This window comes from Felis catus, chromosome A2 (genome assembly GCF_018350175.1).
Source record: "Felis catus isolate Fca126 chromosome A2, F.catus_Fca126_mat1.0, whole genome shotgun sequence".
In the NCBI taxonomy this organism is placed as follows: Eukaryota; Metazoa; Chordata; class Mammalia; order Carnivora; family Felidae; genus Felis; species Felis catus.
The window spans coordinates 77,596,397-77,621,182 of NC_058369.1; the positions used below are offsets into that span (position 1 = coordinate 77,596,397).

The window sequence follows — 24,786 nt, forward strand, 5'->3', positions numbered from 1 at the left end:
GCAGGGTGAAGCCATTTTCACCATTAGCCCACCAACACTGATCCACCCCCACTAGGCTAAACAGCACCACCAAGTGGAGAATGGAGCTGTTACACCAGGCCCCCCCCCATGCCCTCCAGGCACATCTCCACTAGGGCGAGTCTGCCTTAGAATCAGAGCAGCAGGCCCCTCCCCCAGAAGACCAGCCAGAATCACTTCCAGGAGTTTAGTCCACTGGCCACAGACTGCTGCAAACTTTCAGCTCTAGGGGAAACTGGATCTAACGTCATTTGGGTTGTTTTTTTGTTGTTGTTCATTTGTTCATTTTTGGTGTTGGCTTCTGTTTTTGTTGTTGTTCTTTCTTTTGTTCTTGGATACAGAAAAAGCAAATTATTTTATTTAAAAAAATTTTTTTTCTCTCTTCTTTTTCTCTTTTCGCTTTTTTCTATCAAGCTTCTCTTGACAAGCAGACCAAAACACACCTAGGATCCACCTTCCTTTAATTGAATAAAAACATATTTTTTTTAAGTTTATTTATTTTGAGAGAGAGCACAGTAGGGGAGGATCAGAGAGAGATGAGGACAGAGAATCCAAAGCAGTCTTTGGTGCTGACAGCAGAGAGCCTGATGCAGGGCTTGAACTGATGAACCATGAAATCATGACATGAGCTGAAGTCAGATGCTTACCCCACTGAGCCACCCAGGTGCCTCAGTTTTTTTTTTTTTTTTAATTTTAATTTTTATTTCATTCTATTATTATTGTTACTGCTTTTTCTTTTTCACTTAAAATGACAAGATGGAGGAATTCACCTCAAAGGAAAGAAAAGGAACAAATGATGACCAAGGATTTAACCAGTGCAGATATAAGTGAGATGTCTGAGCTAGAATTGAAAACAGTGATTATAAGAATACTATCTGGGCTTGAAAAAAGCTTAGAAGACACCAGAGAATCCCTTTCTGTAGAGATAAAAGGACAAAAATCTAGTCAGGCTGAAATTAAAAATGCTCTAATTGAAATTCAAACCCAAATGGAGGCCATAAACACAAGGATGGATGAGGCAGAGGAAGAAGTTAGCAATATAGAAGATACAATTATGGAGAATAATGAAGCTGAAAAGGAGGGAAGCAAAATTCAGGGATCAGGAAGGCAGACTTAGGAAAGTCAGAGATTTATTAAAACATAATAACATTTGTATCATAGGAGTCCCAGAAGATGAAGATAGAGAAAAAGGGGCAGAAGGTTTATGTGAGCAAATTATAGCTGAAAACTTCCTTAATATGGGGAAGACATAGACATCAAAATCTGGAAAGCACAGAGAACTCCCATTAAATTCAACAAAAGCTAGCCATCACCAAGACATATCATAGTCAAACTCACAAAATACACAGGCAAGGAAAAAGTCCTGAAAGCAAGGGAAAAAGTTGTTTTCTACAAGGGAAGACACATCAAGTTTGCACCCGATTTGTCCACAGAAACTTGGCAGACCAGAAAGGAGTACCGAGATATATTCATTGTGCTGAATGGGAAAAATATGCAGCCAAGATTACTGTATCCAGCAAGGCTGTCATTCGAAATAGAAGGAGAGAGAAAGAGCTTCCCAGGCAAACAAAAACTAAAGAAGTTTCTGGCCACTAAACCAGCCCTACAAGAAATTTTAAGGGGTATTCTTTGAGAGGAGGGAAAAAAAAAACCACAAGCAACAAAGACTAGAAAGGACAAGAGACCATAACCAGAAACACCAACTCTACAGGTAACAGTGGCACTAAATTCGTATCTTTCAGTAATCACTCTGAATGTGAATGGACTAAATGCTCCAATCAAAAGACATGGGGTATCAGAATGGATGAAAAAAACAAGATCTACCTATATGCTGCCTAAAAGAGACTCATTTTTGACCTAAAGACACCTACAGATTAAAATTGAGGGGATGGAGAACCATTTATCATGCTCAGGGACATCAAAGGAAAGCTGGAGTAGCCAGCCATACTTATATCAGACAAACTAGATTTGAAAACAGAATCTGTAATAAGAGATGAAGAAGGGTATTATATCATAATTGAGGGTTCTCTCCATCAAGAAGATCTAAAAATTGTAAATGTTTATGCTCCAACTTGGAAGTACCCAAATATATATATCAATTAATAACAAATGTAAGGAAACTCATAATAATACAATAATAGTAGGGGATTTAACACCTCACTTAAAACAATGGACAGATCCCTTAAGCTGAAAATCAACAAGGAAACAACACCTTTGAATGACACACTAGACCAAATGGACTTAACAGTTATTTTCAGAACATTTCATCCTAAAGCAGAATACACATTCTTCTCAGGTGTGCATGGAACATTCTCCAGGATAGATCATATTACTAGGTCACAAATCATCCCTCAGGTGGTACAAAAAGATCAAGATCATGCCATACATATTTTCACATCACAATGATTGAAGTCAACTGCAAGAAAAAAAAATTGGAAAGCCCTCAAATACATGGAGGTAAAAGAATATTGTACTAAAGAATTAATGGGTTAGCCAGGAAATTAAAGAAGAAATAAAAAAAATATACGGAAGCAAATGAAAATGAAAACATGACAGTCCAAACTTTTTGGGATGCAGCAAGGTTAGTCCTAAGAGGGAAGTATATTGCAATTTAGGCTGATATAAAGAACTAAGAAAGGCTCCCAATACACAGCCTAACCTTACACCTAAAGGAACTAGGAAAGAAATAGCAAATACACCCTAAAGCCAGCAGAAGAAGGGAAACAATAAAGATAAGAGCAAAAATGATATAGAAACAAACAAAACCCAGTAGAACAGATCAACAAAAACTAAGAGCTGATTCTTTGAAAGACTTAGCAAAATGGAGGAATCCCTAGCCAGACTTACCAAAAAGAAAAGAGGAAGGACCTAAATAGACAAAAATCATGAATGATAAAGGAGACATTATAACCAGTACCATAAAAACAGACAATTATAAGAGAATACTGTGAAGAATTATATGCCAACAAACTGGGCAATCTGGAAGAAATGGACAAATTCCTAGATACTTCCGTACTACCAAAACTCAAATGGGAAGAAATAGAATATTCGAACAGACCAATAACCAGCAACGAAATTGAATCAGTAATTAAAAATCTCCCAACAAACAAGAGTCCTGGGCTAGATGGCTTCCCAAGGGAATTTCCTCAGACATTTAAAGAAGAGTTAATACCTATTCTTCTCAAGCTGTTCCAAAAAATAGGAGTAGAAGGAAGACTTCCAAACTCATTCTATGAAGCCAGCATTACCTTGATTCCAAAACCAGAGAGCCTAGTAAACAAAATTACAAGCCAGTATCCCTGATGACATGGATGCAGAAATTCTCAAGATATTAGCAAATCAAATTCAACAGTACATTAAAAGAATTATTCACCATAATCAAGTGGGATTTATTCCTGGGCTGCAGAACTGGTTCAATATTCACAAATCAATCAAGATGAATACACTACATTAATAAAAGATAAGAACCATATGATACTTTCCATAGATGCAGAAAAAAACATTCGACAAAATACAGCATCCATTCTTGATAAAAACTCTCAATAAAGTAGGCATTGGGGCGCCTGGGTGGCTCAGTCAGTTGAGCATCCGACTTCGGCCCAGGTCATGATCTCACGTCCGTGAGTTCAAGCCCCGCGTTGGGCTCTGTGCTGACAGCTCGGAGCCTGGAGCCTGTTTCAGATTCTGTGTCTCCCTCTCTCTCTGACCCTCCCGCATTCATGCTCTCTCTCTGTCTCAAAAATAAATAAATGTTAAAAAAATTAAAAAAAAAATAAAGTAGGCATGGATTGAACATACCTCAACATCATAAAGACCATATACAAAAGAGCCACAGCTAATATCTTCAATGAGGAAAATCTGAGAGCCTTTCCCTATGGTCAGGAACAAGACAAGGACGTCCTCTCTCACCGTTACTATTTAGCATAGTACTAGAAGTCTTTAGACTCAGACATTAGGCAACAAAGAGAAATAAAAGGCATCCATATTGTCAAGGAAGAAGTCAAACTTTCACTATTTGCAGATGACATGATACTTTAGGTAGAAAACTTGAAAGACTCCACCAAAAAAATTGATAGAACTAATACATGAGTTCAGCAAAGTCACAGCATATAAAATCAACATGCAGAAATCTGTTGCATTTCTATACACTAATACAGCAGCAGAAAAAGAAATGAAGGAATCAGTCCCATTTGCAATTGCATTAAAAACAGTAAGATACCTAGGAATAAAGCTAATTGAAGATCTATAAACTGAAACTATAGAAAACTATGAACTATAGAACACTTATGAAAGAAATTGAAGAGGACACAAAGAAATGGAAAAGTATTCCATGCTTATGGATTGGATGAACAAACATTATTAAAATGTCTAGGGGCGCCTGGGTGGCGCAGTCAGTTAAGCGTCCAACTTCAGCCAGGTCACGATCTCGCGGTCCGTGAGTTCGAGCCCCGCGTCAGGCTCTGGGCTGATGGCTCGGAGCCTGGAGCCTGTATCCGATTCTGTGTCTCCCTCTCTTTCTGCCCCTCCCCTGTTCATGCTCTGTCTCTCTCTGTCCCAAAAATAAATAAACGTTGAAAAAAAAAATGTCTATACTGTCCAAAGTAATCTACACATTTAGTGTAATCCCTATCAAAATACCACCACCTTTTTCACAGAGCTATCACAAACAATCCTAAAATTTGTATGGAAACACAAAAGACCCCCAAAGCCAAAGCAATCCTGCAAAAGAAAAAACTGAAGTCCTGACTATTCTGCATTTCAAGCTATATTACAAAGCTGTAGTCATCACGACAATATCGTTCTGGCACAAAAACAGACACATAGATGGGTGGACATAACAGAAAACCCAGAAATAGACCCACAACTGTATGGTCTGCTCATCTTTGACAAAGCAGAAAAGGACATCCCATAGAAAAAGGGCAGTCTCTTCAACAAATGGTGCTGGGAAAATTGGATGGTGACATGCAGAAGAATGAACCTGGGCTACTTGTTACACCATACACAAAAATAAACTCAAAATGGATGAAAGACTTAAATGTAAATAGGAAGCCATCAAAATCCTAGAGGAGAAAACAGGCAACAACCTCTTTGACCTTGGCAGCAGCAACTTCTTACCTGACATGTCTCCAGAAGCCAGGGAAACAAAATAAAAAATGAACTCTTGGGACTTCATCAAGGTAAAAAGCTTCTGCACAGCAAAGGAAACAATCAGCAAAACTAAAAGGCAACCGACAGAATGGGCAAAGACATTTGCAAATGACAGATAAAGGGTTAGTATCAAAATCTATAAGTAACTTATCAAACTCAACAGCCAAAAAACAAATAGCCCAGTTAAAAAATGGGAAGAAAACATGAATAGACCGTTTTCCAAAGAAGACATCCAGTTGGCTAACATAAACATGGAAAGATGCTCAACATCAGTCATCATCAGGAAAATACAAATCAAAACCACACTGAGATACCACCTGACACCGGTCAGAATGGCTAAAATTAACAACAACACAAGAAACAACAGGTGTTGGTAAGGATGCCAAGAAAGGGGAACCCTCTTGTACTTTTGGTGGGAATGCAAACTGGTGCAGCTACTATGGAGAACAGTATGGAGGTTCCTCAAGAAACTAAAAATAGAACTATGCTGTGATCCAGCAATTGCACTCTTAGGTATTTACCCAAAGGATATAAAAATACAGAATAAAAGGGGTACATGCACCCCAATGTTTATAGCAGCACTATCAACAGTAGCCACATTGTGGAGAGAACCCAAATGTCCATTGACTGATGAATGGATAAAGAAGATGTGTACGTGTGTGTGTGTGTGCACGCACGCACACACGATGGAATATTATTCAGCCATCAAAAAGAATGCAATCTTGTCATTTGCAATGATGTGGATGGAACTAGAGTGTATTATGCTAAGTGAAATAAGTCAATTGGAGAAAGACAAGTACCATTTTGTTTCACACATGTGGAATTGAAGCAAAACAGATGAACATATGGGAAGAAGAGGGGAAAAAGGAGAGAGGAAAAAAAAACCACAAGAGACTCTTAGTGACAGAGGGAGGTGGGTGGCAGCTGGGCTAGATGGTGATGGGAATTAAGGAGTGCACTTGTTGTGATGAGCACTGGGTGTTGTATGTAAGTAGTGAATCACTGGATTCTATATTAAAAAACTGAATATAAGAAAAAGAAACCAATCACAGCAACCAAAAAATAAAATCAAAAGCTTAAAAAAAGACAAATTAGTGTTTTTATTTTCTTCGGATAAATACCCAGAAGTAGAACTGCTAGATCATATAGTAGTTCTATTTTTAACTTGTTGAGGAACTTCCTTACTGTACTCCCAAACCATTTTTCTTGACACAAAATAAACAACTTCAGGGAGGTAGGTGATATGAGTGAAGGGAATCAAAGGTTTAAACTTCAATTTATAAAATAAATGAGTCTTAAAAAAAAAAAGGTTAGAGAGGGAGAGAGCCAAGCATAAGAGACTCTTAAAACTGAGAACAAACTGAGGGTTGATGGAGGGTGGGAGGGAGGAGAGGGTGGGTGATGGGTGTTGAGGAGGGCACCTTTTGGGATGAGCACTGGGTGTTGTATGGAAACCAATTTGAAAATAAATTTCATATTTAAAAAAATAAAATAAAATAAATGAGCCTTGCATATGTAATGTACAGCATGGTAACTACAGTTAATATCACTGTATTGTGTGTTTGAAAGTTGCTGAGAGAGTAAGTAGATCTTAATAGCGCTTATCACAAGAAAAAATTCTCCCAACTGTGGTGATGGCATTAAGACTTACTGTTGTGATCATTCTGCAGTGTACACAAATATCAATCATTATGTTGTACACGTGAAATTAATATAATAAGTCAATGATACCTTGGGGAGCCTCGGTAGCTCAGTTGGTTAAGCATCCGGCTTCAGCTCAGGTCATGATCTCGTGGTTTGTAAGTTCAAGCATCATGTCAGGTTCTGTGCTGACAGCTCAGAGCCTGGAGCGGCTTTTGATTCTCTGACTCCCTCTCTCTCTCTGCCCCTCCCCTGCTTACACTCCGTCTCCCTCTGTCTCAGAAAATAAATAAATGTTAAAAAAAAAAAAAGTCAATGATACCTCAATTAGGAAAGAAATGATTTGAAGGGATGATTATAATATAAGCTCTTCAGGTTACACAGAGCTAAAGGTTTCAGGTATTTCCTTTACCGGTGGACTCGATAAATAATTTGCCATATATCCCCTCCAAATATTTGTTTGTTTGCTCCTATCACTGTTAGCTTTCCTTAAATTTAGTGGAAACCTGGCATGGGTATATTTACACTTAATTAAATAAGCTAATGACATGTATAAATAATAATTTCAAAAGTTACTCTTACAGTTTCTCTTTAAAGATATACTGTTAATAATAGCAATGTTATTAATTTGGACTGATGTGGTGTTTTAGAACTTAAAAAGATAATTTAAACTGATCAACTAAATGTTTTCCCAAAGCTTAGTCTTATTTAGCTTGTGCTTACTGTTTTATCCTTAAATTTGAATGAAAATTAATTTGAGCTCTTAATTAAACACTCTAAATCAGGGGTTGGTAGTATGGTGGTATGTTTTTTGTATGGCTCAGGTGCTAAGAACTATTTTTATATGGTTGGAAAAAAACAAGAAGAACATACAGTTGAGACCTTATATGGCCTGGAAAACCTGAAATATTTACTGTTGAGCCCTTTAAAGAAAAAGTATGCTGATTGCTGCTTTAGTTTTAATTTCTTTATGGTGGATGCATTAATATCTCCCTTCCACCCACCACCCTTTTCTCTTTTGCAGTATTTCAATCGTTATATGGTACTGCTCTATGTTCTTGTTTTATGCTGAATGTAAAGTAGCATTGTTCTTTTTGTTTCTATATTATACAGTGATGGTATTTTCTTATCCTTTCATATATTCTCTTGTCATGAACAACCTACGGTAATATTGGTTGCTTTGTTTTGAAATTTAATTCTGTTGCTCTCTTGTAGTGTAGATTCACTCTAATTCAGTCTAATTAACTGTCTGCTTCCAGCCTTAGGGTCTTTGGCATTATAGCTTTCCATAGTTTTCCAGTTCACTGAATGGCATTTCATTTTCATTCTCCCCTGTGATTTAGCATCTGACTGAATTTTCATTGTTCTTCATACAGAATCTGTCACTGTTCTTTGGTTAAAATTTGTGTAATTGTTTTATGTTTCTCAAAAACACAGAACTTTTTATTTGGGCAATTCTTCTTTGTATGGCTTTATCTAATTTAAACAATTTAATACTGGCTTTTTATTATAGTAGTAAACACTGAAATTTTTATTTTGTAATTCAGAAGAAAAGACCCAGGCAACCACTTTGGGTCACTATAAGATTAGTTTGCATCTTCTAAACTTCTAGTTTGAAGTCATATCTGTGCTTTCTCATGTCTGGTTCTGTTGTTCACCATAATTATTTTGAGATTGATCCATGTTATATGCATTGATGGTTTGGTCCTTTTTTTTTTTTTTTTTTTTTTTTTGCTGATTAGTAGTCCAGTTTATTGAAGGACATTTATTTGTTCACTTATTGATGAGCATTTGGGTTATTTCCATTTTCAGGTTAGGGTTAATAAAGCTGCCGTGGGTCAAGTACAAGTCTTTGTGTCAGTGTAGGTTTTCATTTCTCTTGGGTGAATACCAAATGCAAAGAATTTTGGGGTTTTGGAAAGAATAATGTTTACTTTTTAAAGAGACTAGCGAGTTTCCAAAGTGGTTCATCGTTTTACCTTCCCATATTAGCTTAGAATTCTTCCAGGTCCTCACCAAAATTCGATGTTGGCAGTCTTTTTAATTTTAGCCATCTCAATAGGTGGGGGTAGCATTCTCATTGTAGTTTTGTTTTGCCTTTTCCTAATTGCTGATGTGACCTGCTTTTCAAATACCTAATACATAGGGTCTTGGCTTGGTATTTAAAGTTTACTTTCTTCTTCTCACTGTTGTGTGAGAATTCTTAATGTATTCTGGATACAAGTCTTTTGCTGTATATGTGTATTGTAAATATTTTCTCCCATTCTAAGGCTTTCCTTTTTTCTTTTAGCATTGTTACTGACGTGTAAGTTAACATACTATAACATTCATGCATTTAAGCCTACAGTTTGATGGGTTTCAGTAAATTGTATACAGTTGTGCAACCATCTCATAACTCAGTTTTTTAGCAAACTGTTACCACCACAAACCGTTCCCTCATACCTGTTTGCAGTCAGTGCCTTCTTCCCCCTCCCCAAATCCAGGCAATCCCTGATCTTCTTTCTGTGTCTACAGATTTCACTTTTTCTAAGATTTCATACAAATCGAACAATACAGCATGAAATCTCATGCAGTACCTTCTTTCATCTAGCATAGTGTTATTTTTAGGTTCATCTTTGTTCTTGCATGCATGAGTGGCCCTTTAAATGCTGAGTAGTATTCCATCCTGTGGATATGGTGGTCTCTGTTAACCTATCTGTAGGTTGGATTGGTTACGTGTTTTAGCTATTAAGATTCATGCCTCCTTTGTCCCCCATTGATATCATCTTTTGAACAGCACAATTTTTAAAATTTTGATGAAGACCGGTTTATCCATATTTTTGTTTGCGTATTATATAAGAAATTTCTATCTACCCTAGAGTTGGAAAGCTTTCTTCCTGTGTTTTTTTTAGGAGTTTATGATTTTATCTTTGTTTTACATATAGTATAAGGTTCATTTCTTTCCGTAGAGATATTCAGTTGTTTGAGCACCTTTTGTTGAAAGAGATCTATTTTCTCCCTTGATTGGATTACTTCATGGTAAATTTGTAGATATTTTGGCACCTTGAGAATATTTAGTTCCCTGTCAATCTTTGTCCTAATGGTTTTAACATCTCTTGATGATTTTTGTCTACATGATTTTATATTTTTCATTGGAGATTGTGAAAGAGTGATTTTCTATTTTGTTATTCCTCTGTATCTATTAGCTGTGATTCATTTGTAAAGAAGAACTTGCACTCATCAACTAAGGATATTTGGTTACCCTTAACTGCAGTTTCTTTTTATAATGATGGATAAATATTTAAATTTTATGCTTTCGTTATCAATTTACAAAGTAATGAGTTGCTATAATAGCCACCACCAATGGTAGCAAATATGGCATGAGTTTGTTCTCCTTCATTTTTTTTAAAGTACTCTTACGGACTCATGTATTTTTATAAATTGTGGTGCTGAGTGAGACCGCTAGAGCTGTGACACCAAGCCAGACTAACAGTGGCTTAAAAATAGGGATTTGTCTGGATGTGGGTGGTACTAACATTGTTTCAGCTGTTCAGTAAGGATTCAGCTCACCCATTCTGTCATCCTTGTGTCCTCTTGCTTGTCACATCATGGTCTCCCACCCCTCAGCATTATGCCCATGTTTAACGTGTGGATATGGGGCACTGTCAGCTGCCAGCCAAAAAGCAGTACAAATCCTTGTCAGAATTGCCCCTGTAGACCTGTCTTTGTGACTCATTGGCCAGATCTGGGTCGCATGGTCACTCCAGCTGTCAAGAGGACTATGAAAGCAAGTATCTGGCAGATAAACTGAACTGTCAACATTGGCTTCGGCTGCTCATGAGCCATTGCCTGGGGCAGTGCACGTTGCCAACCCGGGAGAAAATTAGGTTTTTACATTACAAACATCGGAGACATTACGTTAAAGAAAAAGGGAAGGAATTAGGGGGAATAGCTAGTAATGCCTACCATAAAATCCTTGATAAAGCACAGAATGACTAGAATTATTATGTTGTATTACTCTAAAAAATAAGCCATATTTATACATTTAACTTAAAAATGTAATTAAAAGAGTAACATTTGGGCTTGCCATATTAATGTCTCATGATTCCTTTCATTGTCTTACAAATTTCATTTTATTATTGAACATGTTTTAGTGTCCTTGACATATTACCTACTGTTATTTAATACAATGAGAATGTTATTCTGGGGCACCCTGCTGGCTCATTCAGTGGAGCACACACCTCTTGATTGAGCCCCATGTTGTGGGTAGAGATTACTTAAAAAAATAAAGAGAATGTTATTCTAAATGCTGACATCATTTAAATAATTTTTAAATTTTTAATGCCAAAGTATGAATTCATGTATTCTTTAAACTTGTTCTGTAACGAAATTTGGAAGTTAAATAACCTTTTTACTCTATATCAGTTATCCTTTGGCATTTCTCCGTTGTCTCTGTGTTATCACTTCATTTTGTTAAGAACCTTGCTCTTCCAACCTATGTTCACTTTCATTCTTCTTTTTTTTTTCCTCTCCTTTTTCCTTATCTTTCTACAGCTCTTTTATTTTCTGCTTTTCTTCAGAAGAGGGTAGAATAAAGTTGATTTCTGGTTGGTAAGATCTTATTGTGGTATTAAATGTCCTTCTTAGTTTTTTAATTTCATTTAGGTTATGCACTGTTGACTGTTGATTGTTAACAGGTTCTGAAATAATCATATTAGCTTATCCAAGAAGTACATAACCAGCATTAATGGGCTGCATGTTACTGAATCAGAAAAGCCACTGGTAGGCTCTAAATCACAACCAAGGTAGCTAATATAATTCTTGCCCTTAAATTACGTATTTAATGTGATTCTCTCTTCCTTTAGTACATGTAATCTCCCATGGAGCTCCATTAAGCTTTCAGCGTTTTAGGCATGTTGTAGCTCCAGAAAAAGTGTCAGTGTATATATCCCATTGGGCGTATGGACACAGATTATAAATTGCCTGCAGTATTTTGGCAATATATACTTGTTATGTATAGGGTGTTTGTGAGTTTATCAATACTTTTCTTGAAAAACAAGGTATTTGGATTTTTTAAATCCTAAGTTACCATGTATGATTAAGGTACTGAGTTTGTCTTAAATTTACCTGAAAGTCGGCCCTATTTTAATAAATATATCTTCTACTGAGGGAGTGGTTTAAAGAATTACCTGCTTTATGTAAAGATTCTTAAATCTGTATCCTTTCTATGCTGTAAAATAAAACTCCAGAAAGCTTTTTATTTTCATTTCTATTTCTGTTTTTATTCAGCAATAAGGACTAGCTGCATAGTGAAAAATTCGTTCTTTGAAGTTCTGCTTGAACCGACTTTGCATCTCACTCACTGTCATTTCCGTGTCTTTGAGGAAGCCAAGTTCATATCTCCCTTTCCCTCCCCACGTCTTTGAATGTGTTTCTGGGATTCCTTAGTTTTTGTTTTGTGTATGAAATGGCTTCCTAGTTAAACTTTAAGGAAACCGTATAATCCTAAACCTCTTCACTAAGTAAAAGTAAAATTTCTGGATCTCATGCTTGTCTTTCTAGTTAAAATCAGTTGGAAACAACTAAGACTTTATCATAGAACTTGAGGCCTTATGAACAGAGTCACTTTGTGGAATGGTGTACGGAATTTGTATTCTCTATTTGTCCTTTTCTTTCCTCAGCTCATTGCTTACATCAAATCTAAAGAAAAATTTACCTGCTGAAGAGTTACTTTATTAGGGGAAAGAGTGAAATGTGATTGGCTTTGTGATGCAAGGATTATTTGATCCTTTCAGACTTTAAATATATAAGGCCATCATCCACAGTGGAATTCTGGTCTTTGTGCATGTATGTCATTTTTACATTTTGTTTCCAGTTAAATTCTGTCACTCTTTTCTGATTCCAGTTATACTAAGCTTTTAAAGTCATGTTAAACTTTTGACTTAGTGCTGTATTTGTGCTCACAAAGATCATCTCATATTAGCTTATAGCTTAGTGAGTGCTGAAATACTTCTTGCTCCTTCATGGAACATTCTTTACAGCAGTCCTGCTGTATCTCCCTTCCGTTAGCTCAGTGCCAGCTGTTGCTTTGGTTACAGTGTTCCTGTTTGGGCAAGTTTTTCAGGGATCTTAAACAACTATGCTTCTTTTCTGACTGTTCTTGTGAGATTTTCTTTTCCTCCCATATAATGCTACTGAGGTGTTGGAAAAGAAAGAAAAAGTCACATCGTGTTTATTTGTTTCTAAACTAGGAGAAATAATTTTAGTTTAATAAAGGAAATGGTTGTGCCATCTTCTTAAGTGCTTTTGAAGAGGTAGAAATTCATCTTGATCTATTTGTGAAATTATCCTTTCTTCTCTATTACATGGTCTTTCATCTAATTTTACATCACAGTCTATGAAGTTGGGGAAATTTTATATAGGGTTAAGTGATTTTTGAAGGTCACAGTGACAGTTTGTAGAAAAATTATTCTTAGAATTGACTGTCTCATTTAGAGAAAAGATACTGTCTAGAAGACGTTGCTACCTTTTCAGCAGAAGCTTATCTCTTACTAGCATGGTATTTTTCAAATATGCTTAAATTAAGTCTGTATGTTTTGAGAGCTCTTAAAATTTACCAGAGAGTATTTCTCACCTGCAAAATTGCTATATCTGGAGACCTTCTGAAGTCAAGTGGCGACAGGATGACCCATGGCAGAGTTTAGAATAGGCATGAAAGAGCCCAAGACCTAAAACTGGCCCACTGTGGGCTTGCCCTCTTTGGTGCCTCCATTTCTTTACCTATAAAATGAAGATATTAATATTTGTTCTACCTGTGTTTTTTTTGAATTTTAATTTTTTAATTTAACTTTATTTTTTATTTTTTAAAATTACATCCAAATTAGTATATAGTGAAGCAATGATTTCAGGAGTAGATTCCTTAATGCCCCTTACCTATTTAGCCCCCCCCCCCCACAACCCCTCCAGCAACCCTCAGTTTATTCTCCATATTTGTGAGTCTCTTTTGTTTTGTCCCCCTCCCTGTTTTTATATTATTTTTGTTTCCCTTCCCTTGTGTTCATCTGTTTTGTCTCTTAAAGTCCTCATATGAGTGAAGTCATATGATTTTTGTCTTTCTCTAATTTCACTTAGCATAATACCCTCCAGTTCCATCCACATAGTTGCAAATGGCAAGATTTCATTCTTTTTGATTGCCAAGTAATACTCCATTGTGTGTGTGTGTGTGTGTGTGTGTGTACACACACCACATTTTCTTTATCCATTCATCCATCGATGGACCTCTGGGCTCTTTCCATACTTTGGCTATTGTTGATAGTGCTTCTATAAACATGGGGGTGCACGTGTCCCTTTGAAACACCACACCTGTATCCCTTGGATAAATGCCTAGTAGTGCGATTGCTTGGTCGTAGGGTAGTTCTATTTTTAGTTTTTTGAGAAACCTCCATACTGTTTTCCAGAGTAGCTGCACCAGCTTGCATTTCCACCAACAATGCAAAAGATTTTTTAATTTTTTTTTTAACATTTATTTATTATTGAGAGACAGACACAGAGCATGAGCGGGAGTGGTACAGAGAGAAACAGAGACACAGAATCCGAAGCAGGCTCCAGGCTCTGAGCTGTCAGCACAGAACCCAATGCGGGGCTCGAACCCACAAACTGTGAGATCACGACTTGAGCCGAAGTTGGACACTTAACCAACTGAGCCACCCAAGCACCCCTGTTCTACCTATGTTTTGATGACAAAATAAAATTAGTGAATGTGAAGGCTCTTGTAAATGTGGAAAATAGTATGGAGATTCCTCAAAAAATTAAAAATACAGGGGCGCCTGGGTGTCTTAGTTGAGTATCTGACTTTTGATTTTGGTTTAGGCCATGATCCCCGGGTCTTGGGATCATGCCCTGAGTTGGGCACCATGCACAGCGTGGAGCCTGCTTAAGATTCTCTCCCTCTCTCTCTCTCTCTCTCTCTCTCTCTGTCTCTCTGTCTCTCTGTCTCTCTGTCTCTCTTTCTCTGTCTTCCTCTTCCTCCTTCCCCACTCACCATACACACACACACACTGTGTGTGTGTGTGTGTGTGTGTGTGTGTGTGTATATATATATATATATATATATATATATAAAATAAAAAAAATTAAAATGGTATAACCATATGACCCAGTAATTCTGTTACTGGGTATTTACTTAACATAATTTGAAAGATAAATGCACCCCTCTGTCTATTGCAACATTATTTACAATAGATAATATATGGAAGCAACCCAAGTGACTGCACCAGTTTGCAGTTGCAGTCCCACCAACAGTGCACAAGGGTTCCCTTTATCCCCACATCCTTACCAACACTTTTTGTTGCTTGTATTTTTGCTTTTAGCCATTCTGACAGGTGTGAGTTGATATCTCATTGTAGTTTTGATTTGTGTTTCCCTGAAGATGAGTGGTGTTGAGTATCCTTTCATGTATCTGTTGCCATCTGTATGTCAATTTTGGAGAAATGTGTTCATGTCTTCTGCCCATTGTTTAATTGGATTATTTGTTTTTGTATGTGTATATTGAGTATAAGATCTTTATATATTTTGGATACTAGCCCCTTATTGGATGTATCATTTGCAAATATATTCTCCCATTTAGTAGGCTGTCTTTTGGTTTTGTTGATTGTTTCCTTCCCTGTGCAGAAGGTTTTTTTTTTTTTTTTTTTAACTTTTTTAACGTTTTATTTATTTATTTTTGAGAGAGAGAGGGAGGGAGGGAGGGGAAGGGAGACAGCACAAACAGGGGAGGGGCAGAGAGAGAGGGAGACACAGAATCCGAAGACAGGCTCTAGGCTTTCAGCTGTCAGCACAGAGCCTGATGCGGGGCTTGAACTCACAAACCCTGAGATCATGACCTAAACTGAAGTCAGACGCTTAATTGACTGAGCCACCCAGGTGCCCCCAGAATCTTTTTATTTTGATATAGTCCCAGTAGTTTATTTTTGCTTTTGTTTCTGTTGCCTTAGGAGAGGATCTGGAAAAATGTTGTTATAGCGAATGTCAAAGAAATTACTGTGTGCGCTCTCTTAGAGGATTTTTATGGTTTCAGGTCTCACATTTAAAAATCCATTTTGAGCTTATTTTTGTGTATGGTGTAAGAAAGTGATCCAATTTCATTTTCTTTCATGTTGCTGTATAGTATTCCCAGCACTGTTTCTTGAAAAGACTGTTTTTTTTTTTTTCCATTGCATATTTTTGGCTCCTTCATCATAGGTGAATTGACTGAATAATCGTGGGTTTATTTCAGGGTTCTCTGTTCTGTTGATCTTTGTGTCTATTTTTGTGCCAGTACCATACTGTTTTGGTTACTACAGCTTTGTAGTATAGCTTGAAATCTGAGATTGTGATCTTCTTTTTCAAGATTATTTTGGCTGTTCAGGGTCTTTTGTGGTTCTGTACAAATTTTAGTATTGTTTATTCCAGTTCTGTGAAAAATGCTGTTTGGCATTTTGATAGGGATTGTACTGAATGTTTAGATTGCTTTGGATAGTATGGACAGTTGAACAGTCTTCTCTCACTCCATGAGCATGGAATATCTTTTGTGCATTTGCATGGTTTTCTGTTGCCCTTAACTGTTTGTATTGATTTCCTAAGGCTGCTGTAACAAATTACCACGTACTACGTAGCTTAAAGCAACAGAAATTTATTTTCTCATAATTCTGATGGTTACGAATCCAAATCAAGGTGTTGGCAGGGCCATGCTCCCTCTGGAGGCTCTGGGGAAGAATCCTTCCTTGCCTCTTCTTAACTTCTCCTGGCTCTAGTCCATCCCTGAATTTCCGTGGCTTGTAATGGCATCACTCTGATCTCTGCCTCTGTTGTCACAAGGCCTCTTTCACTGTATGTGTCTGTGTGACATCAGTCATTGGATTCAGAGCCCACTGCCATCTAGTATGACTTCATCTCAGTGTAACTAATTACATCAGCAAAGATCCTGTCTCCAGATAAGGTCACAGTCTGACGTTTCAGGGGGACCTGAATTCGTTGGGGGCAAAGGGGCACTAATTTTAGACATGACACTGTCTAAAATTTAATCTATTTGTAAAACATAAACATTTGGCTGCTCAAGCTGCCACAACAAAAGCCATAGGCCGGGTAGGTAGCTTAAATAACAGAAATTTATTTTCTCACAGTTCTGGATGTTGGAAGGTCCAAGATCAGGGTTGAGCAGGGTTCAGTTTCCGGTGAGAAGTCTCTTCCTGGCTTGCAGACAGCTGCCTTCTTCCTGAATCCTCTCACATGTCACAGAGACAGAGTGTACAAGCTCTCTGGTATCTTTTATAAGAGCACTAATGCCATCAGACCAGGGTCCTACCCCCAGGACCTCATCTAACTCTGATTAGCACCCAGTAGCCCCATCTCTGAATACCACCACCTTGGGTGTTAGGGCTTCATCTGAATTTGGGCGAGGGGACACAGGCGTTCCAGTCCATGGCAACATGCAAAACTGAAATATGTATTTTATATTAGCCAATATCTTGGAAGCTAATTATTTTTAAAAGCCAATTGTGATTGTTTATATTCAGACATAAAACTTGCTTTTATTGTCTTGGGAAAAAATTAAACAAGATTCGTGTTTATTTAATAATATGAACATTTGTGTATTATTTTATTCAATTTAATATCTTTGCCCCCAAATAAACTGTTTTAGGTATGTAAGGTATCTGATTTACATTTTTTCTCCTAATTTGTTATCATTTTCATTTCCTATTATTTACCATAGACTTTTATTTATTAAAAAAAATTTTTTTTTTCAACGTTTATTTATTTTTGGGACAGAGAGAGACAGAGCATGAATGGGGGAGGGGCAGGGAGAGAGGGAGACACAGAATCAGAAACAGGCTCCAGGCTCTGAGCCATCAGCCCAGAGCCTGACGTGGGGCTCGAACTCACGGACCGCGAGATCGTGACCTGGCTGAAGTCGGATGCTTAACCGACTGTGCCACCCAGGCGCCCCAACCATAGACTTTTAAATTAAAATACAACTAACAGCAAAGTGCATAAATTATAAGAGTGCAGCTCAATGATTTTTTCACAAAGTGAGCAAACACATAACTAAACATTGGGATTAAAATTAAAAAAAGCTAAAACCATTACCAGCTTTCCACAAACTTCCCATATGCCTCTTATTTGGCTGATAAATTCCCCCAGGTAATTCTTTTATATCTCCCTAAAATTTGAGAGCTGTTTCTGTAGGCACCTGGATTTGTAGCAGGTGTTTATGTAGATCTCTTACCTATCAGATGTCATATTAGTGGACTTAGTTTCCATCATATGCTCTTATTCACAGGCTTTTGTACGTGCTGTTCCTTTGCTTGGAGGAGTTTTCTTTTTGCTTTCCCCCTCCTCCTGGAAATCTTTTCACACGTCCTTACCTCCATGCCGCTGGACACCTTCCCATGACAGCTTCATTTCAGGTCTTAGCTGAGATTCCTTCCTTTCAGGATCATTTCTGACTCCTCCATTCTTCTTCCCTCCCCAGTTGAGTTAATCACCCCTCTTATGTGTTTTCATTAAACTTTCCATTTCTCCTCTCACTTATCATAGTGCATTCTAATTGCTGCTTTACTTGTCTCTGTCTCCCATCAGACCATGAATAACGAAAAGTCAGAGTGCAGTACTTGCTTCATTTTTTTTTATCCCTTGTATCTTGCACATGGTCGGTGTATAGTGGATGATACACATTGAATGATAACAAAATTACTATGTTTTAGTAGTGCAAAGTGTTCTAACAGTTCATCTAGTCCAGCCCCCTCATTTGACAGATGAGGGAACTACAAGCCTGAAATTTATTGTTAGTAAGGGCTTGGAAAAAGCCTGTGGTCAAAATACATAGTATTTGTCTGTGACGAGAGCAGATGGTAGAGAAAGGACATTAATGTTCAATATCTTTAGGAAATGTTCTTCACTTGAATCATAGCTACACAAAATGATTGCATTTTCAATTTTCCTAGTGTTCCAATTTCATTCCTGGCTGGAGTATTGTATCATTCCATGTCTGTTCTGTCACTCTCACTGATTCTATTCTTGATTTACTTCCTTTGTGATTTATAGTTTCCAACACTACTGTTTTCATTTTTTATTCAGGTTAGTTTGCCACTCAGACAAGGTTGCTGAGATGATCCATTTCAAAAATGTTCTCATTTCCCACCAAAGATGTTTGGCACTTTAGACTCAGCATGACTAACAGCTAAGTGCTTTTTTAGCAACAGCCTCTGATCCTCCCATGCCCACCTCTCTCCTGCTCATCCGCTCACCCAAATGGTCTCCTTCTTCTGATTGTCCTTTTTTTCTTTTCCCATCTTCTCAGTCTTCCAAACTTGAGCCTTTGAAGATTTGTTTCCAGTGTTTCAGAATCTCTTTTATCTGTCTTGTTCTTTATATTCTCACTGCCCCTCTCTAGTTCAAGCTCTTTTTTCAACTATCATCAAAGCTGATTATTTCATTTCCTCAAACAACTTAGATTGTGATTATCTAGAAGACATCAATAATTTTTTTACTACAATCAAAGTAAGATAAATTTTTTACAGAATGCCACTCGGTGTTGTTAGTGACCAGATCCTTTTTTGTCAGCTCAACATTATCTTTTACTGTCTTTTTTTATGTACATCACATTCACGGTAGTAGAATCTGTGTACTGCTCCTTGAACATAGTCTGTAGTTTTCCTCTGTCATTTCTTTGTGTATTATGTTGTTCTTAAAAATAAAATAAAATAAAAAAAACAACTATCTTCAAATGAATATATGGTTCTCATCCTTTGAAGTCTGGCAGTCATCTATTCCAGTGGTTCTCAGATGTTGGTTCCTAGATGGCTGCCAGGCTAACTATATCAGAACAATCTAAAGAGCTTTGAAAAATACAATAACCAGGTGTCATTCTGATCCAATTGAACCACAGTTTTTGGAGTTAAGGTCTTGTTGGCTACATTTTTACAAAAAAGATCTTCAGATAATTTTGGGAATTCCTATTCATCTATCCTCATAATTTTTAAATTTATGAAGTTGAGATACACAGGAGAGAAAGGAGTTCCTCAGGATTACTCATATTTATTGGGTAACTACTCATTTAAATGATGACTAAATATGGAGCAGTAAGAATTTCTTGGGAACTGAAACAAAGACTATTGTTAGCATTCTTTTAACTTTTGGAATATTGAATGATCTGAGAACCAGCATTTTGTACTACTCCTACACTGAGTCCTAGGTATTTTAAATGTGTTATTTCAATAGTCTTTTTATTTGTCATACAAAGATTAGCAAGCCAAATGATAAAAAAAATTTTTTTAATGTTTTTAATTTATTTTTTGAGAGACAGAGCTCGAGTAGGGGAGGGCAGAGAGAGAGGGAGACACAGAATCTGAAGCAAGCTCCAGGCTCTGAGCTGTCAGCACAGAGCCCGACACGGGGCTCAAACCCACGAACTGTGAGATCATGACCTGAGCCGAAGTTGGACACTCAACTGACTGAGCTGCCCAAGTGCCCCCAAATGATAAAAATTTTATTTATTCAACTGATAATTCTTAAACACCTAACACCTGTGATAGATGTAACGAGTATTGCAGTGAATAAAACAAACTTGGTGTGTTCCCTTAGAGATCTTAAAATCTGATGAGGAAGGAAATATTAATTATGTAAGTAAAATAAGGTTTGATAAGTGATAATTTGCCCAGTGTCACACAGTTACATATATAGCAACGTTGGGTTTTTATCTCAAGACTATCTGCATATAACAGCCCACGTTCTTTCCACATTAACTATGATTCCAACAGATCAAGGTAAAGGCAACTAATTCTTGTTGAGCTCTTTATTCTATCTTTAGTGCTAGATGGGTTACAAGGATAATTTCATTTACCTGTAAGGTTGGCGCAGGTGGTGCAGATGAGTAAGCGAAGTCTCAGAAAAGTAATTTGCTAAGGTTTTGTCTACTAACTGCACATGTGTGGCTTCTGATCTAGGTCTGACTCCAAAGACCTGTGAAACAGGAATAACAGAATCTCAGAATAGAATCAACAAATCCGATAGTTGGTTATTTGACAAGATTCATACTTTAAATTGGTAAATACTGAAAAAGACTGATGAGAGGGTGGGGGGGGGGGAATTTAAAGACACACATTACCAGTATTAAGAATAAAAAAAGTTGACCTAATTATACACTTAACAGAAACTAACATGTTTGTAAGAGGACACTAAATATAACTTTATAATAGTAGATTTGAAAATTTAGATAAAATGGAGAAATTTCTGGAGAAACAACTTATTGAAAATAACACTAGGAAAATTAGAATCTGAATAGTTCTATTGACAAGATTGAATTTATCATTATACACCTTCCCTCAAAGAAAACCCCACAGATAGGTTCACTAGTTAATTCATCCAAACATTTAATAAATCAACCAGTGTTGCACAAACTCTAAGAATTGAGAAAAAAGGAAAGAAGGAACACTTACTTGATTATTTCATGAGGCCAGTATAAACTTGATATCAAACAAGGATATTATGAGGAAGGACATTAACTGTCTTGACAATCAGTGCAAAAATACTTAAGAAAGTATTAGCAAATGTAATTCAGAGACAGGTAAAAAGGATAATTTATTATTACCACGATGACTTTAGTCTAGAAGTGCAGTGTAATGTTATCAATAAAGGGAAAAATTGATCATCTCAATATATGCAGAACAAGAATTTAATAAAACTCAACATCAATCTATGACTTAAAAACTCCTAGCAGACCTAGCAAAGAATTTTTTTTAGTAAATGATATCTGCAAAAATCACAGTATTGAAATATTTAAGGCTTTCTACTTGAGATTAGGAATGATACAAAGATATTACTCGTACCACTTGTATGTAGTAACATACTGAAGATTCTAACCAGGGTAATGAGAGAGAACAATAAAATGTAGAAGGATTGGAAAATGAAGAAATAAAAAATACTCAGAGATAACATGATTATGTATATAGAAAATTGAAAACAATCTCCAGAAAAACTATTAGAATTAATAACTGAACTTTGGTAAATTTCAATGTATAAAAACCTGTTGTATTTTCAGTATACCAGCAAGAGAGAAACAAAAAGATTTTTAAATTACCACTTAAGTATCCAAAAAATATTAAATGTGTAGGAATGATTCAAATGAAAGATATACAATAGCTCTTCAAGAAACTGTAACATTAAGAGAAATTAAAGAAAACCTGAGTAAATGAAGAGAACTACCCTTATTCATGGATTGGAGAGTTCATACTTATAAAGATTTCCATTCTTTCTGATTTTACGTATAGATTTATTATAGTCTCAAAATTTCAGGAGTTTTTCTCTTTGATGGGAAACGACGTGCCATTATAAGATTTATGCGGAAGCATCCTGAAGCAAGAATAGCCCGTACACCAAACTGAAGAACAGGGACAGAGGACTACCAGACTTATTCTAGAGCTATGATAATTTCCATAGGTGAACTGACATACAGATAGACAAATGGCACAGAATTGAAGGTCCAGAAACAAACACACATAGATGGAAAGTTGATTTACTGCAAAGGTAGGCTTTGAGAGCAAGGAGGCAAAGATTGTCTTATCCTTGTTTGTTCTTTCAAATAAATTGTGCTGGGTCAGGGACGCCTGGGTGGCTCAGTCAGTTGGGCGTCCGACTTCTGCTCAGGTCATGATCTTGGGGATCATGAGTTCGAGCCCTGCATCAGGCTCTGTACTGACAGCTCAGAGCCTGGAGCCTGCTTTGTATTCTGTGTCTCCCTCTCTCTCTGCTCCTCTCTTTCTCTCTCAAAAATAAACATTTAAAAACAAATTGTGCTGGGTCAGTTGGGTATTCATATAGAAAAATATTAATCTTGGCTCTTATACAGGAAGTAATTCCAGGTGGATTATATATCTAAATATTAAAGGTAAAGCAGTAGGGTTTCTGGAGGATAAATCATGAATGAAAGACATCTTCATAAATGTGGGATGGAAAATTTTTAGGATACTAAAAGTGCTAACTATAGGTTGATGAAATGGACTGTATTTAAATGAGGAACTTCTTTTCCTTATAAGACTTCTTAAGAGTGGGAGAACATCTTTGCAATACATATAATCATGAAAGTGATTACATCCAAATATGTAAACAACTTTTACAAATATGTAAAAGATGAAAATAACCAGTGAGAAAAATGGGCAAAAGAGATGAATATGTACTTCACAAAAGCAGCTGTCCAAATGGATAATTTACATGCAAGAAAGGATAACTTCTTAGTCATCACAGAAATGTAAATTAAAACCACCATGAACATTCCAGAGAATAGCTTTAAAAGATGATAATTCTAAATTTTGGTAAGATGGTGAAGCACCCACAACTCATTTATTGCTGCTGGAGTGTAAATTGGTACAATGACTTTGGGAAATAGGCAGAATCTGCAAATGCTAAGCATACAAATACCTAGTGATTCAGCATTTCTACTCTTACCCAGCAGAAATGCATATGCATGTATGTTCACTAAAAGCTGTGCACCAGAATGTTTGATGGCAGCATTGTTTAAAATACCTAAAAAATGGAATAACTCAAATGTAATCCAGTTGGATATTAGTTGGATAGAGAAAGGTAAATTTCTAATCAACAGCAGTGAAAACAAGGTAGCTACTGCTACATGCAACCACATGGATGCATTTTACAAGTAAAATTTTGACCAAAAGGCAGACACAAAATAATAGCTTTTTTATGGTTCCATTTATGTAAAATTCAGAAATAGGCAAAACTAATCAATAGTGTTAGAAGTTATGATAATGATGATATTTGGAGATGTGCATTTGGAACAGTACAAAAGATTCAAAAGTGCTGATACTCGGTTTTATGGTCCAGGTGGTAGTTACAAAGATGTGTTCACTTTGTGATAATTTTTTTTTTTTCAACGTTTATTTATTTTTGGGACAGAGAGAGACAGAGCATGAACGGGGGAGGGGCAGAGAGAGAGGGAGACACAGAATCGGAAACAGGCTCCAGGCTCCGAGCCATCAGCCCAGAGCCCGACGCGGGGCTCGAACTCCCGGACCGCAAGATCGTGACCTGGCTGAAGTCGGATGCTTAACCGACTGCGCCACCCAGGCGCCCCCACTTTGTGATAATTCTTAGAGCTGTGTTTATATAATTTGCGCACTCCTTTGTATATATGTTAAAGAATTTTAATTATTATTTTGTAGTGCCCCAACTAACAAACAATATGTTTACATTAAGCTATGAATGTGAATAACTGGCATTAATTGAAAAAGTGGTCACATTAATTGGAAGGCTTAAAATTACAACTGGAATGATTATAAGTAGTATAAATTATAATTGGAGTGGGAAATGATGAAAACTGGTCCATGTTATTAGCCAGATCGTTCAAGTGAAATATAACTTTAAATGTGTTTCAGTTGCTATACAGTGTGTCTTAAAATGTACATTCAGCTGATAACACTGAAACCCTACCATATATTGAGAAGCTATGCTCTTCAGACTCTTTGAGGATAATAAAGGCAATAAATACGATTTTATAATATATATTCTACCTTTATAAAGTGAAAATTTCCTTAGAGGTCGCTCAGGTAATGCTTGTTTTTGTATTATACAGACACTCGTATAATGCTAGAGGAAATTTCTTTGCAGCTGCATAATTTTTATCTTTTTTTAAAACATTTGTTTATGTGATGAGAAAGAGCGCTAGCACAAGCAGGAGAGGGGCAGAGAGAGAGGGAGAAAAAGAATTCCAAGCAGGCTCCACGCTGTCAATGCAGAGCCAATGCAGGGCTTGAACTCACAAAGCATGAGATCATGACCTGAGCCGAAATCAAGAGCTGGATGCTTAACTGACTGAGCCACCCAGGTGCCCCTTGATCTTGATCTCTACTAAAAAATAAAAAAAAAAATATTACCACTCTGGGGAGAATGGAATAAATGGAACTAACAATAACCAAAACATAGCTATACCTCATGTTTTCAGTTAATAATTTT

The 24,786-nt window shown here is 36.7% G+C and overlaps 1 protein-coding gene and 1 long non-coding RNA gene across 3 annotated transcripts in view; one reads left to right on the top strand and one right to left on the bottom strand.

Moving 5' to 3' along the window:
* The window catches only part of COG5 (component of oligomeric golgi complex 5), a 310,246-nt gene that overhangs the window by 144,330 nt on the left and 141,130 nt on the right, over window positions 1-24,786 (top strand). The gene's annotated exons all lie outside the window — the stretch shown is intronic.
* Window positions 20,603-24,786, bottom strand: part of LOC123383843 — a 32,781-nt gene continuing 28,597 nt past the window's right edge. Inside the window, exon 3 of the long non-coding RNA XR_006594123.1 lies at window positions 20,603-20,784. This is a non-coding gene — a long non-coding RNA (uncharacterized LOC123383843). The remainder of the gene's footprint in view (window positions 20,785-24,786) is intronic.